The sequence below is a fragment of the Aethalodelphis obliquidens genome, unplaced genomic scaffold, assembly GCF_003676395.1.
Source record: "Aethalodelphis obliquidens isolate GAN/ISIS:26980383/991018 unplaced genomic scaffold, ASM367639v1 scaffold6, whole genome shotgun sequence".
Taxonomy (NCBI): Eukaryota; Metazoa; Chordata; class Mammalia; order Artiodactyla; family Delphinidae; genus Aethalodelphis; species Aethalodelphis obliquidens.
The window spans coordinates 11531041-11547877 of record NW_020837950.1 but is presented as its reverse complement, the minus strand read 5'-3'; the positions used below and the strand labels follow the sequence as shown (position 1 = coordinate 11547877).

General features: G+C 43.7%; 1 long non-coding RNA gene across 1 annotated transcript; it reads left to right on the top strand.

The window, feature by feature from the left end:
• The first annotated feature begins 865 nt into the window (after nt 1-865).
• Nucleotides 866-4083, top strand: LOC113618679 (uncharacterized). The gene is made up of 3 exons (XR_003432085.1): nt 866-1062; nt 3679-3773; nt 3947-4083. It is a non-coding gene; the product is annotated as an uncharacterized LOC113618679 (long non-coding RNA).
• Nucleotides 4084-16837: the final 12754 nt, after the last annotated feature.

The window sequence follows — 16837 nt, the reverse complement described above, 5'->3', positions numbered from 1 at the left end:
TAATACAACCCTGTTTGCAATTGAGTCTGTAGCACTTGGCTTAATTGGAATTGAGGTATATAAAGGAAAAGAAAATGTATGATTCTGCAAGTTGTTTTTCCTTGTAAATGGAACCTATGTGGCCAGCATTTAATTGCAAATCAAATTTCACTGACAGCTGAGCTGGGACATAGTTTTTTTAATGGTTAAAGCAATATTGGAAAGCCCTGGCCATGTCTCACAGGCTCTGTTTGCAGGTGGTACCATTTTCTGTCTGTGGATGATTTGTCCACATGGCTCCTCAGGGGCTACTATATCCACAGCTACATGTCTCAGGTCCACAGGCTACATTCTCACCTCTTCTTCACCTCCACCTCGTCTTTGAAGGCCTCACTTGAGCAGGCAGCCCTCCCACCTTTTCTAGGCACTGCCCTCTGAGTGAAAGAGAAGTAGAAACTTCTTGGTTGGTACTGTTCTGGCTTCCAGGGGTCCAAGAGAGGCTTCTAGTAAGTGTGAAACCACTGAGGATCCTCACAGTTTTGATCTGAGCAGACCCTGCTGTATTATGTGAGGGTAAAGGGCTGTTTATGAAAATGATGTATGACAAAAAAAGAACTTACTACTCCCCAGAGGCAGGTGCCAAAAATGGCATGTTATTGTGTCCTTTAGAATGATGAATGAAAGTACTGAATGAAATTTGGGTAATAATAATGCCAAACTATTTAGTTTTCCTGTGACGGAGGTCTCCAAACTGGGACTATTTTGGGGAACAGAACAGGAGAAGAAAAATTATTGATTAATGAGCACTTAATGTGCCATAAATGTTATGTACATTTTCTCATTTAATTATCTGAAAAATCCTATGAGGTAGCATAACTCTTTTTTTCTTAAAGCAGAAGTGCTAAGAAAAGTTAACTTGACAAAGATCACACAGTTAGGAAGTAAAAAGCCAGAGTTTTGACTCTCTGGTGACCTATGTTCATTCCACATCATGCAGCCTTATGGATGCTCTAAGGCTGACCTGATCAGAAAGAGGAGATAAGCGAGATCATGGACCAAACTGCTGGGGACGGAAGTATCTGGGTAAGGAGGGTAACCTGTAATGGAGGCAGGAAAACAAGAAAAGAAAGTAGGAGAGGGACACGTTGAAAAGACTATATACCTACATCAGATCGTCCTAAGGCCTCCATGCTGTACAGAAGATCAGGATGAGTGCAACTCTCTGGGGAGGGATTACCTGGCAGCAAGATGAGAAAAATCTGAAAAATAAATTTTACTACGCTCTTTACATTGAAGGATATTGCTGATTAATTGGTTGGTGTGATATGGAGTAGCAAAGGAACTACAACTTAATCGTTAGCCAGACAGAGGAGTTAAAGTTTCTACTTATTGAAAGAACTATCCTTTTCCCACACCTGGCAGATTCTTTTGTTTGGACATATGTATCCTTGTTATTCTTTTATATGGATGCCTCTATGTCCATTCACACTGTTCTGCAAGATCAAAGGGGGAGATAATTCCCAAAGCAATGTTCTGGGACAAGTAATGCCATCAAACGTGAAGCAAAATTGTATCATTTTTCCTTTTTGTTTAATGACCTCTTACCTTCTGCCTCTTCAGAGAAATGGTTCACCTCTATTCACATTTAGTGGTAAAATATTTTCTAACAGCATCAGCAAAACCCCATTCAAAGTCAATGACCAGCTTTTTAGACATAAGACACATGCCAGTTCTGTTTGGCACAAAGTAACTACTAACAGATCTAATGTAGTTCCTTCTCTCTGGGCCACTGACGGGTGTCTGACAGCTCCAAACTCCCTCAATATTAAGTCAATTAGTTAGATGGATAAAATCCTCAGAAATGGAGAGGTTGTCTAAGATGTAGCTGTTTACATTTCAGTGGTGGTGGGGTCCCAGCCTGGGGTCCCATTCAGGCTGTAAGGAGAATGGTGTCCTCTCCCCTGTGTCAATCAGGCTCTTTCTACAGAATGAGTCTCAATTGACCGAATACCATTCTCCAGACAGGAGCAGGGAAGGATATAAATAGAAACATTGAAATGAAAAATGCATTCAATACACCTAACCTACTGAACTTCCTAGCTTAGCCTAGCCTAACTTAAATGTGCTCAGAACACTTCTTTTAGCCTACAGTTGGGCAAAATCATCTAACATAAAGCCTATTTTATAATGAAGTGTTACATAGCTCATGTAATTTATTGAATACTGTACTGAAAGTGAAAAACAGAATGGCTGTCTGGATACAAAATGGTTGTAAGTGCATCGGTTGTTTACCCGTGAGATCGAGGGGCTGATGGGAGCTGAGGCTCGCTGCCCATGCCCAGCATCACAAGAGGATAATGCTACCCTGGAAAATATCAAAATTCAGCATTTGAAATTACAGTTTCTACTGGATGCGTATCACTTTTGCAACATCATAAAGTTGAAAAATCATAACTCGAACCATCGTTAAGTCTGGGACTGTATGTAGCTGGGAACCGGAAAATACATTGCCTCACCAAGCTCTCTGACTTAAGTCTCTTGCCTGCCTTGTACTGATAAAAACAGAAATGCAACCCTCAGGTCCATGGACAACAGTTCTCCATCACCGTGACCCTGACCTAGTGGAGAGGAAGTGAAACTAATTTGGGCAAAGACATGTTCCGTCTGTCCTGTCCGTTCTTCCTGTGTGGCCCTGGGGTAGAAGCAAAGGGTTTTGCATGTTGGGCTAGAATACTAGGGAAAGAGGAAACAGTGTCTAAAGAGGGACTTTGAGGTCAGGGATAGTTCAAATATAAAAATTTCCTTTTGCTCTTTCACCTCACCTTTTCTTTTCTTTTTTAAAGTGAAGTTTCCAAGTAGAAAAGGCAATATTTGCCAAGTGTTACAGTTTACTTTATGCTGATTCGGTTCTGAAAATGAAGGCCCTCTTTACTCTGGCAGTAATTTAAAATAATAATAATGGTAGTGTATTTTAGCACTAGGTTATAGGGTCCTCATTTAATGCTGTGATAACCCTCTGAAATGGGGATTGTTATCCTCTCTTACGGATGGGGAAACTGTAAGCTGGTCAGTGGCAGAGTCTGGGGTTTACTCTTTCTACCACACCTGTCACCATAATTCTCAGGTATGAGCAGCTACTTCGTGTTAAGGTTTCTATTCCCAGCAGTCCTCGGGGCTCAACGTGATAAGCACATGTTACTCTGCTTCCCACAGGTGTGTTGTGAGGCTCCCCAGAAACTTCAGTCCCTCCTCTCTCCTGGTGCAGGCAGAACTACAGACAGCTGAATTTCTTTATCATTACCTTAGATACGATAAAAATTCCCAAAGGGAATTTTCTTCCTGACGTGGAGTTGGCAGCCTTTATTCATAAGGGATGCATTGGAATGTTCTGTCTTGGTGAGGAGACATTCTTAGAAATTGAAGACGAAGAAGAAAAGGGAGGAAGTGGGGGGAGAGCTGAAGGGAGGATGTTCACGTAGGGCCGGGAGTCTTGGCTCTTCTTCCTCCTTCTCTTTAGCTTTAAGGGTCTCTGCCTTCCTTCTCTGGGGAGAAAGCAAGGACCACTGCCTTTTAAATCAAACAGACCTTGGTTCTGTTAAAAAAGAGACAACAGGCCCCAAATGGAGTCACCTGTGCTAAGCCCACGTCATCAAACTGAAACTTAATACCTAACCTAATTGCAGTTTCAATATCCCCCAGGAATGTCATCTCAATTCCAGTTTGGGATTTTCTGGTCAGCACCAATGAAGTAATCTGCCAAGTAGACCCTTTTTCATTCCCCAAAGGAAGATGAGGTAATTGCTCTTTCCTTATCCCTTCCCTGTCCTGCCTGTAAAAGTCTTCCATTTTGTACAGCTCCTTGGAGCTGCTTTTTATTTGCTAGATGGGATGCTGTCTGATTCATGAACTGTTGAATAAAGCTAATTTGATATTCAAATTTACTCAGTTGAATTTTGTTTCTTAACAGTTCAAATCTCAGCTCTGGTGAAAACTCTTGAGGAAGCTATTTAACCTCAGTTTTCTCATCTGTAAAATGGGCTAGGGACTTCCCCCGTGGCTCAGTGGTTAAGGATCTGTCTGCCAATGCAGGGGACGTGGGTTTGAGCCCTGGTCTGGGAAGATCCCACATGCCACGGAGCAACTAAGCCCATGTGCCACAACTACTAAAGCCCACGTGCCTAGAGCCTGTGCTCTGCAACAAGAGAAGCCACCGCAATGAGAAGGCCACGCACCGCAACGAAGAGTAGCCCCCGCTCGCCGCAACTGGAGAAAGCCTGCACACAGCAACAAAGACACAACGCAGCCAAAAATCAATAAATAAATAAATAAACTTAAAAATAAAATAAAATAAAATGGGCTAATATTTGTATCTTCTTTGTTGGGTCATTGGGGAGACTGATTGCAATGTTTCTCTAAGCACGATATGCATATGGTTTTTCTGGTGATACATTTTTTAATGTAATAATTAAGCCACGTATAGATAACTATCACGCCAAACGTGTCATTTCACGGGTCGTATTGCTTAGGGCAAGGCTAAGTTAAAAAAGCAATCCAATTTAAGTCTATTTTGATAAAATATTAAACGTGTGATGTGGAGATGGCAAAACGTGGTAGGGAGGGAACCCTGGGCCAGTATGAAAGCTGCTGGGAAGTGACTCCTTCCCCACTCCTCCTGGTTAAGGAGGGCTACTTTGGACAAAGAAAACCTGGGAGACCCAGGTTGAATGGGAAGGCTGGGTTACTCTGGGGCCCTGGAGTTAGCTGCCCTGTGGAGTCCCTGGAATTTCACCTCCCACTGCTGCCCTCTCTTGGTCGTGGGCTGGCTCCAGTGTCCTGAGTACAAGTCAAAGTTGACCCAGGGCGATCTAGCACCCAGCACCCATGCACTGCCCTTTCTGGCCCCTTTCTCACCTCTTCTCACACTGCTTCCGAAACTCCCCCACCCCCATCAGTCCCACCCCACCTTGGCCTACCCTCCCCAGTGTCACTGTCTCCCCCAGATAGTCACAACAACTGCCCTTTCCCAGACTCCTTACAAATCAGCAGAGGACCTTCTGATTCTCAGGTGTGAACCACCAATGAGCTTAGCTTTCCCAGGCGACATTTGTTTTAAAAGAGGAACTGGTTTAAACTAAATGAAGTCAAATTGACAAGAAGTGCAGTGGCTGTATTTTGGGGATGGGGATCCTTCTTTGGCTCTCACCTTTCTTTATGAAACATACCCTTCTCTTTAAGTAGGCATCTAGATCCAGGAAATGAAATCCGTTCATTTCTTTCCAAGAAATTCTACAAGCTTTCAAAATAGTTTTACTGCTGGTGTAAGAGTTACATTATTTTGCTTGAGACTAACAACCCGAAATAACACTGGTTTAAAAAAGATTTTAAAATATTTCTCTCTTATGTAAATAGAGGCAACCCAGGGCTGGTATGGTGGGTCCCTGAACACCAGGTTCCTTCTATTTTGTTTTTTCACCCTCTTCAGTGTGTGGCTTCCACCTTGTGGCCCAAGATGGCTGCTCCAGCTCCAGACCTTGGGTCGGCATTCCAGTCACTGGTCAGGAAGGACGGTCCAGAGAAGGGTACCCTCTAGCCCTTTAAAGCACTCACCACCTTCCTTTACATCTTGCTGGCCAGGACTCGGAAGTGAATTCATCGTAAAGCATACTAGTAAATGTGACATTTTTTCCTGAGCACCTATGCCCTGCTAACATTTGGTATTTTATTACTGAAGAATGGGAGACTGGGTTTTGGAGGCAATTAACATCTCTTCCATAAGCCTATTCCTAGGGTTGTGAGAAATGTTCAGACCCAAGTAGGAATGGATCCCAGGACTAAAATTAGGCTCTCACAGTTCTCTTCTGCCATTGTGAAAATGCCACTGGTGCAAGGGACAATGCTTTAGACCACAGCCAGGTCACCGAGGGTCTAGTTCCAGCTCTGCTGCTAGCCAATGTCATGGCCTTGAGAGAGAAGTCTAACATTCCAGGGCCTCAGTTTCTCTAAAATAAGGTTACATAATTTGATCTCCAGGGTCCCTTCCTGCTCTAATATTATGATTTCATATAACAGTGTCTTGATGTCTGTAACCAAGCAGTTAAATAGAAAATAACATATGCTTTTTTCTTTTGTCTGTGATCATTAAATGCTGTGGGTAACTAAGGGTAGATTACCAATTGTTGGCTCCCAGGTATCCTTTTTTTTTGGCGCGGGGTGCGGTACGCGGGCCTCTCACTGTTGTGGCCTCTCCCGTTGCGGAGCACAGGCTCCGGACGCCCAGGCTCAGCGGCCATGGCTCACGGACCCAGCAGCTCCGTGGCATGTGGGATCTTCCCAGACCGGGGCATGAACCCCTGTCCCCTGCATCGGCAGGCGGACTCTCAACCACTGCGCCACCAGGGAAGCCCCCAGGTATCCTTTTAACCTTGTCATCCTTCCACAAGACTCCTTCCTGCAGGAACTAGCTTGAGATGGAGTTGCTGGCCAGGAGACCCACTTTATTTTCCATTGAGTTTTGGAAGCTGGAGAGCTAAAGCCACCGACAAGGAAATTCATGGTTGTAAAGTTTCTGTTTATATCCGGTAGTAGTGGCTGAAATTGCCCATCTCAAACAGCTGGGACAGGAAGCATATGCAGCCAATTGATAAAGAGGGTATCTGCTGTAAGCATGCTAATCTTGAGGAAATGGGGATCTCAAGGCACCTGGATTAGCCACAGACCAGAAAGGGGCCCTTTTAGTGTTCCTTTCAGTTGCTAAGACACACACTATGTTTGAAAAAACACCTCCTCCGCCACCCAGATGGAGAAAAACATAAGCTGCCATTGCTTAACTGCCTTACAAATAACCAACCAACACTAGCATCTGTGCCTTAATACATGGCTAATCTGCAAACAAAAATGCCACCTTGTCTGCTTCTTGGGGCCAGAAAGTGGACCAGTTCACTGGCTGGTCACCAGGGCTATGAGATATTACTTTTCTAGCTCTGTGTGACATAGTGGATGAGCTATACATGGCGGCAGGAAGAGGACAAAATTGGAGATCCAACCAGGAAATGAGGCACCAGTCTACATGCCTGTTGGACCGTCAGCCCCAGGGAGCCTTGCTCCTGATTTGAGAGAAACTCCCCAGAGACTGGCCTGTCTCATGAGGAGGACGGGCACTCCCACATGTAGCATCTGGAATCACATCTTCCTTTTGACTAGGATGAAGGCTCAGGGTTAGGAAGACAACTTTGCATATTTGGTGAGCAGGACTCTAAGAGGGGCCAGCAACACTTCTCTTCCGTTTGGATCTACATATCTGTGTGAAGCGTCTCTTCCTGCAATGACAGTCCTTAAAATCAACCACTGAAATAAGCTGAACCCCAGAATAACTGTAATAGAAGATGTTAAGCTAATATTTTTAAATATAATGAAGCATAGTCAATCACATTGCTCTTATCAAAAGAGTAAAATGGGGCTTCCCTGGTGGCACAGTGGTTGAGAGTCCGCCTGCCGATGCAGGGGACAGGGGTTTGTGCCCCGGTCTGGGATCCCACGTGCTGCGGAGCAGCTAGGCCCGTGAGCCATGGCCGCTGAGCCTGCGCGTCCGGAGCCTGTGCTCCGCAACGGGAGAGGCCACAACAGTGAGAGGTCCGCGTACCGCAAAAAAACAAACAAACAAAAAACCACAGTGAGGGACTTCTCTGGTGGTCCAGTGGGTAAGAATCTGCCTTCCAATGCAGGGCACTCAGGTTCGATCCCTGGTCGGGGAACTAAGATCCCATGTGCTCCGGGGCGACTAAGCCCGCCCCCCACTACTAGAGAAGCCCATGCGCCGCAACAAAGAGCCCGCGCGCTGCAACGAAGCAAAGACCCAGCATAGCCAAAATAAAAACAAACAAACAATAAACAACAACAAAAACCTCACAATGAGATGTCAGTTCACGCCTCTTAGGATGTTATTTCAAAAAGACAATAGGTAACAAATGCTGGAGTGGATGTGGAGAAAAAGGAACGCTTGGGCACTGTTGGTGGGAATATAAACTGGTGCAACCACTATGGAAAACAGCATGGAGGTTCCTCAAGAAATTCAAAATAGAACTACTGTATGATTCAGCAATCCCACTCCTGGGTATATATGCAAAGGAAATGAAATCATTATCTCAAAGAGATATCTGAACTCCCATGTTCATTGCAGTGTTATTCACAATAGCCAAGTTATGGAAACAACCTAAGCGTCTGTTGATGGATGAGTGGATAAAGAAAATGTGATATATACATATATATATATGGATTATTATTATTATTGAATATTATTCAACCTTTAAAAAGAAGGAAATCCTGCTATTTCCAGATTCATCCCAGGTATTATGCTAAGTAAAATAAGCCAGACAGAGACAACATGGTATCACTTATGTATGGAATCAAATAAATAAATAAATAAGGTCTCAGAAACAGAGGGTAGAATTGTGGTTGCCAGAGCCTGGGGAGTAGGGAAAATAGGGGAGGGATTAGTAAAAGAGTAGCGACTTTAGGTTTAAAAAAAAAAAGAACAAAAACAGAAATTCTGGAGACCTCCGTAGACCATAATACTAATTCCAGGGGTAGAGCTGTTGCTTTTGTCACCATCTGTTCCCTCTGCCAGCAAAGGTATGATGTGAGTGTAGCAGTGTAGATTCAGATCCACCACTGGGAGCCCAGCTCACTGAATATATAAGAAGTTCTGTTCACAACAAATAAGTGATAGTACGTCATCTAGTGGAATATTATCAACTCCTAAAAAGAATAGATCAATTTAGGTTGATGTAGAAAGATGTCCAAGATACAATAAGTGAAAAAAGCAAGTGGTAGAACAATGTACCGTGTCAAATAAACAAACAATATATATGTTCTTCTATATTCATAGAAAATTTCTGGTAGCAGTGGTTACCTCTAGGAAATGGTACTAGACAGAATAGAGACAGAAATTTATGTTTTAATGTACTGTTTAAATGTTTTTAAAAAAATCATAAATAGGGAGTTCCCTGGAGGTCCAGTGGTTGGGACTTTCATGGCTGAGGGTCCAGGTTCGATCCCTGGTCCGGGGAGCTGGGATCCCACAGGCCACACAGCGGAGCCTAAATAAATAAATAAATAGGGCTTCCCTGGTGGCACAGTGGTTAAGAATCCACTTGCCAATGCAGGAGACACGGGTTCGAGCCCTGGTCTGGGAAGATCCCACATGCCACGGAGCACACAACTGCTGAAGCCCCGGGTGCCCTAGAGCCCGTGCTCTGCAACAAGAGAAGCCACCGCAGTGAGAAGCCGGCGCACCACAACGAAGAGCAGCCCCCGCTCGCCGCAACTAGAGAAAGCCCACACGCAGCAACGAGGACCCAATGCAGCCAAAAATAAATAAATAAATTTATAAAAATAAACAAATAAATAATAAACCATAAAAGGTTCAATTTTTTTTTTGGTTCAATATTTTTAAAAAAGGTTTTAAAATGATCAGGCTTCTTGAAACTCCTTTTATGATTTTATCCTAAGGAAATACACAGTAAATGTTTTATACTAAGATGATCATGACAACATTTATTTTAATGGTGTAAGACTGGAAATAACCTAAATGTCTAGCATGAAAAGAATGGTTAAGTAAATAATAGAAAATGGACTGTAATATAATGCAGTCATTTAAAAAACAAATTTTCTGAAAATTTTAGCCAGATGGGGAAAGGCTGACACTATGTTAAGTGGAAAAAAGCAAGTTGCTCTGTGTAAATTCAGTATTGTATCAATGACGTTACAAATGCATAGGAAAAAAATAGCCTGGAAGAAAATATTCCCAAATGACAAGAGTGATTGCCTCTGATAGTAAGATTATGGGGGATTTTTCTCTTTCTGGACCTTTATATTTTCATATTCTTCTCAATTTTTGTGCAATGAGCATGCGTTATTTTGTAATGTGGGAGAAAAAGAAAGTAAAATACTGAGAAAACCATTACATGCATTCCTGGCATGAGTCAGGAACTGAATTTTCATGTTTAAATTAGCTTCAGAAACACAGGAGTGGTTTCTAGGCAACCTGCTTGGGAAATCATGTTCCTTTCCATTGTTGCTGGAGTGTGCATGAGTGTCTCAAAGAAAATGTAAGAGATGAACCCTTGCGAAAGCGGTCTCCTTCAAGGAAAAACAAGCTTTGTCACCGGGGCTTGAGTAATTGTGACCCCAGTCACATAGGGATCTGAGATATTTTGGGGTTTTTTTCTGACGAATGAGTGCTTGATTTTAATGAGGATTGCCATAGGTAAGTAGAGTAGGATAGCTATTCAAGTCTCTGCAAATGGTGTGGGAAATTGGGGTAGGGGGTGGGGGTGGGGAACAGGAGCCCAAACCAATAACCCCAGGTAGATGGCTTTCCTAAGAATCCAGGGCTGTGGATTCAGACAGTGGTGAGGCTTTACAAGATGGATTGCAGCGCAAGATGTGAAAAGATTGCCTCGTCATCCGGTGAGCCATTTACCGTCATTATAGACAATCCTGCTGAGCCAAAGGGCTTTTAATCAGGAGGAAACACTGAAAAATGGAACCAGAACTAAGAAACCCTTGGCCCATCAGACTGGGCTGAGTCAAGAATGATTTTTTAGCTTTAAGGGAGCCATGTTCTTTACAAAGAGTTTGTACAAGATGCAGAAAGTACTGTTCTCAGCCCACAATGTATGCTTTGTGGACCTCAACTACATTTTTCAGCAAGAAAACAAAAGGCATTCTGCCTGCTAAATGGGATCAGAGCTCAGTTTCTTGCTCCTACACCCCCTAGTGGTTGCCTTTTGTAATTACAAAAATTAAGTGAGGAAGTAAATAGCAGGCATTTGGGGTAAGGAGAGCAGTTGACTAAGGGTTAGTGCCTTTGACCTTGGCTCCCTCTAGATTTCATCAAAGCTCAAGGGGGAAGCTGTGGCCTCAAGAGGTACAGATGCACTTCCTAATAGAAGGTGGGACCGGAGGGCAGGAATCCTCCACAGAGGATGTTAAGAGCTTATTTTGTCTCCAAACTTGTGAACCCATGTCCTGAATTCCACCTAGTTGTGGTCCACTGGGTCTGGCCACCTCTCCTTTAAAGTGACAGATACCTGGAGGGTAAAGGAAGAGGGGGACTAATATTTACCTACCCTTCCTCATGTGGTAGCCCTTGAGGGCAAGACCCTTTTCTTTCTGTCTTTGTACTCCAGGGCTTAGCACATGTGTTTGTGTGAAATGTTTGTGGTCTTGAATGCTATATGTAGCCCATGAGGTAGATAATACTACCCTTGTTTTTCCAGTGAGGAAACTAAAGTGCAGAGAGGTTCAAGAATGCCTGAGCTATCTATCTAATAAATAGCAGAATAGAAATTCAAACCCCAAGTTCCAAAGGACCTGCTCTTTTCTTTCTACCAAGATGCCCCCTCCTGACACCTCATGCCCTCTGTCTTGCTGGTCCAAACTGTCAGGTGAAAGCCCCACTGTCTCTCTCCTTTGAGTCAGTCCACCCTGGGGGGCCAATGTCTTCCTTCTTCTCTGAACTTCTCATTTGTCAGTGAGTCACCCCTTTAACTCTCTTACTATCATTCAACTTTCCTCAGAAGTTTGCTTTTTTCTCCAAACAGTCCATAAGCATCTTGAAGGACGGGGTAATATATTAATTTTTCTGTAAACTCTCTGCCCAGCATTCAGTAAATATTTGCGGGAAGAGTGAATTTAACAGCAGAGTGTTGGTCAAAATATACCTCCCAGGGCCTGTTTGTACTAGGAAACTAGCAAAAAATTTTAATTTTTATCTGAAAACATTTATTCTCATCAAAAACACCTAATTAAGTGACTTTTTACCCCCCACCGAGGGGCTTGCAACCTAAGATAAATTAAATGCAGGTCTCTTTCTCTAGGAGCTTAGAATCTTGAGAACATACATAACTGGGCTGTTACAACACTGGATTTGGGTCAAAGGTGGAATCTAAATTCACTTAGACTCTTCTGTTCTAACTGGAATCTTTTGGTTCCCAGGACAAATACAGGGTCCTGCTCTGACAAGCTGGGACACTGACGGACCTGGGAACAAGTAGCTGGCTTCCTTGCCAGATGTATTTATTGCATTATGTACTGCAATATACCCAGGTTTGTTTCATCTTCCTCCTACGGCTGCCCTCCAGGGAGCCATGCCTGGTACAGGTACATGCACAGTAAGATTAAGACCCAAAGCACTCAGCTCCCACTGTCCTCCCACAGTTGACATCTGACAGTGCCAGTCCTCAGGGGAAGCAGGCCAAGACTGCCAGGGGCAAGTGTGATGTGGGGGGATGTCAACTGTTATATATTTCATGAACATTTATTGGGCACCTCTTTTATGCCAGACACTGGGGATATGGTGACAAATAGGGCATTTTAGAGGTGCTCAGTCTCATTGCAGGGGCAAACATGTAAACAAACGATTGGTTACATATTAGAATAGAAGTGCTTACGAGAAACCTCAAGAACACAGAGGAAATAGTACAGAATTCTGCCCCAGGAGGTTGGAAAAATCTTCATTGATTAGGTGACTCTCAAAATGTCTTGAAAGAGAAGTTGTTCACTGGTTGGCAAAGGCGGGATGAGTGTTCCAGGCCCAGGGAACAGCATGTACAAGAGCAAGGAGGCAGAAGGAGTGTAGGAAATCCACCTTGTTATGAACGCTACACGGAGGTGGCCCGAGATGAGTCTGGTGGGGAAGGCGCTGAGAATAGGAAGGTTCTCATCTATTTAGGGTGGGGCTCTGGCTCCGTCCTATGGGTGATGGGGGAACCTGGAAGGATTTCAAACCACAGGGGGTATAACACAGATTTCTAAATATCTACATAATGTGAGGGCAGGACTAGAGGAGGCAGAGCCTGAAGTAGAGGGACCAGCGCGAGGCTGGCAATCACAGAAATCCAGGCCGTACTACTCTGTGCCAGGAGAGATAAGAGAGGCCATGTGGCCTTAGCTGATGGGACTGATGAAGCCTGGTGACAGATGGGCTGTGGTGGTTTGCTGGGGGGAGTCTAGGACACTCCCAGTTTTGGCATGGGCAGATGGGACTGGTGGCCCCATTCACCAAAATCAGGAACACACGGCTGGGGTCGGAGAAGAAGGTCAGGGGAGCGGATGAGTTACATTTTGGCCGTGTCTAAAATTGCATGTGGGACGTCCAAGCAGAGCTGCCTAGTAAGTGGTTGGTATGTGGGAGTCTGAGCTCCAGGAAGACGCTGGTTTCTGAGGGAAGAAGGCTGGATCAGGCTTCTCTCTCTGCAGACATTCAATAAACATTGTTTTGAGAAGCTAATTAATGATTACAGGGCACTGGGAAAACAGAACGATGTTGCAATGTAAATGTGGATGCTCTTACAGTAATGGACTGGTGGTTGCAGAAAAGCTCAGGCTAAATAACACTAATTTTTTCCAGCTATAAATAGACCTTCTTCTGCAGTTGGGGTTTTCAATTTCACAGTGAAAAGAAATGCAGCAGTGGAAGCGAGAAAGAGGGGCAGAGAGATGGCATCTCGTGCCTACTGGGTACACATGTTAGCAAGGTCCAGCCACAGTGGATAAGGCAGGGATCTGATCTGGTGCCAAAGAGCTTAGAGTCTAATATCATAGGTTCAAGTACTGATTCCTCAACTAACTGGTTAGGTGTCTGTAATAGATTATCAGATGTGTAGTAGATGTTTACTAACTGCTTTTAGAGATATAGTCACAGTTTTAAGCTCCTTCAAATCTCAGAACAGCCTCATGGTAGGTCCTTTATTAGGCTTCTTTTGGGGATGAGTAAACTGAACACAGAGAGTTTAAGTGACTTACCCAAGCCCACTCAGCTAGAAAGTGGCAGTTCCAAGATTTGAACCCAGACAGTCTGGGGCCAGAGTCCTTTCAGAGGCAATTAACTACTGTGTTATGCTGCCTTGCCATGTAAAAAAGTGCTTTGCAGAACTTTCAGTTTCTTATCACTGCATGGATTTTGTGAAGGGAAAGTTGCATAATTTACATTAAGGCCTAAATCATAGGTAAATGTTTTCACTGTGTTCTCCCATAATTGTTCCTTCAAGGGAGAAGTGTTCAATGATTTGTCCCCGATCTTCTTTTTGGAGAAAGCTCTAGGGGTTCCTGTCATTGTGTGACTTTGTGTTCGCAGACCACAGAAGTCTCCCTGACCAGCATTACCATTCAGCAGTAGAGACCGCTGTCTATTAAATTCAGCGTAATCATAATGGTCATGGGCTCACGAGTCAGAGAGACTTTGGCTCCATCCCAGCTCTGCCACTTGGGTGTGTTACTTGAAACTCTCCAAGCCTGCTTCCTCTGTCTGTTCATGGGATAATACTAATAACTCCTTAGGGCTATGAGGATTACAGACAGTGGTAAGGAGATCACTATCTAGGGTAAGAGTCATTAAGTGCTCTAAGACACAAATAGACATGTGAAATGGGGGAAGCACACATTCTAGGAGAAGGGAACTGCAGAAGTCTTGCTTTGACAGGGAACTCGGAGTGGCTGATACACTAAAAGAATCAGCAAGGGGACTTCCCTGCTTGTGCAGTGGTTAAGAATCCACCTGCCAATGAAGGGGACACAGGTTCGATCCCTGGTCCAGGAAGATCCCACATGCCACGGAGCAACTAAGCCCTTGCCCCAGAGCTACTGACCCCGCGTGCCTAGAGCCCGTGCTCTGCAACAAGAGAAGCCACTGCAATGAGAAGCCTGCGCATGGCAACGAAGTGTAGCCCCCACTCGCTGCAACTAGAGAAAGCCTGCGCACAGCAACGAAGATCCAATGCAGCCAGAGGGGAAAAAAAAAAAAGAATCAATGAGACTGTCTCGTAAACTTATTAAGCAATTAGCAATTCTTTTAATTCTTCAACAGTCAGTATTTCTCTCTCTATAGGACGTATATAACTAACAAAGCAAAACTTATGACTTTAAGAAAATAATTTTCCCTAAACATTTAAGCATTGATTCCAAACCTAAATTAAATTCTTTCATCCATTTAATTAAAATCACAACATGACACGCTGGATTTTCATAAATGCGTCAAACGCCTTCAAAAACTGACAAAACACACACTAAGTATTGTAATGGCTACAGAAATAATCATGTACAATTTATTTAAAAATTGCTATCATCAAGGATTTAAGGTTGTTTGTTCTCATCTCCATTGTTAGCCGTATTTTAATTTTTATTTTATACCTTCCTGGAATTTCTATACCAATTTATGGTGGCAATAATCATACACCTCACCCCTCCCCTACCAATACCAAAAAAAATCAGACGAGCCAAAGTTGCAGATTCTGAGTTATCACATGATTGATTCTTAGTGAGGAAACTGGACTAGCAACTCAAACCCTCACAGTTAGTCTTTAGGTCGAGCCTTTTAAAGACAATCAAGTCTCATTTCTGATGTCACGGAACTTTTAAGTCCCTTTTAAGTTCAAAGGGATTCTGAGTTTTGGAGACCAGAAGCACTCATTCTTTAAAATGTTCACAATCAATATTCCCCATCCCATAATTCAGCCATTATAATATATTGATCTGGTCTGTTGCTGTAATTGGCAACTTAGGCATGTTTTATATCTAAAGCGTATGCACTGTAATGATGCTCATTATAATGATAGCATCACCTAGAACCTTGCTACTTAAAGTGTGGTCCATGGACCAGCAGCATCAGCATCCTATGGACAAAGAATCTCACTTCAGACCAGCAGGCTTAGAATCTGCATTCTAACAAGACCTCCTTCTACCTTGTGATTTGGTTGCATTTTAACATTGAGAAGCCCTAATATAAAGAATTCATCTACCTGGAGATGATGGATCAAGCCTGCAGTTGGCACTCCTCTTTGGGTCATGTAATTCATTTATCCTCCTGAAACCCACTATTGCTCCCCCTCTTTTCTTATAGTTTGAGACTTTATTTTAACTGCTAAGATTTCTACTACATTGACCGAGAGAAGTGGGCCTGGGACTGAATCTGAGGAATCCAATATTGAAGGAGCGGGGAGATGAGGACAAGTTGCCCAGAAATCTAGGAAAAAACCAACAGAGTCATGGGAAAGGTCTTATCACACTGAGGAGCATGTAGTAAGCCCTCCACAAACATTAGACATTGTTCCTGTTGTGCTTATTAGTAGTAGTAATTAAAAAATGAAGAACAGGGCTTCCCTGGTGGCGCAGTGGTTGGGGGTCCGCCTGCCGGTGCGGGGGGACACGGGTTCGTGCCCCGGTCCGGGAGGGTGCCGCATGCCGCGGAGCGGCTGGGCCCGTAGGCCGTGGACACTGAGCCTGCGCGTCCGGAGCCTGTTCTCCGCAACGGGAGAGGCCGCAATGGTGAGAGGCCCGCGTACCGCAAAAAAAAAAAAAAAAAAAAAAAAATGAAGAACCGAGGCTATGTTGGACAAGCTGAGGAAACCCAAGAAGCATCATCACTGAGATTTCCCATAAGAGCAATATTTCCGGACCCTTTGAGGAAGGATCTATGGTCCCTCTAGGGTGTTGAATGAAGAAGGGCTGATTTGTAGAATAAACTCAGAAAAAAATTAAGGTCAGAGGAAATAGTCTGTTCACTGGAGTGTTTACATTTCTTTCTGAGGGCAGGGTGAGTGGTGTGAAGGGAGAGGATGATAACATGTCTAAGTAAACTGATTTTTAACAAATGGCATGACTTTTCCACCACTTTGTTTTCTGGACCTTGACCGTAGCATTTCATGCATTTTTTAAAAACATAAGCAAATGGTTTGAATACTGTTTTCAAAATTCCCTGCCCAAAAGAAGTGAGATATCTAGTCCTACAAACCCCGTGAAGAGTTAGTTCCTCTGAGACCTGATTGTGCTCTGTTAGAAATTGATCTGGCTAAGAGATGAG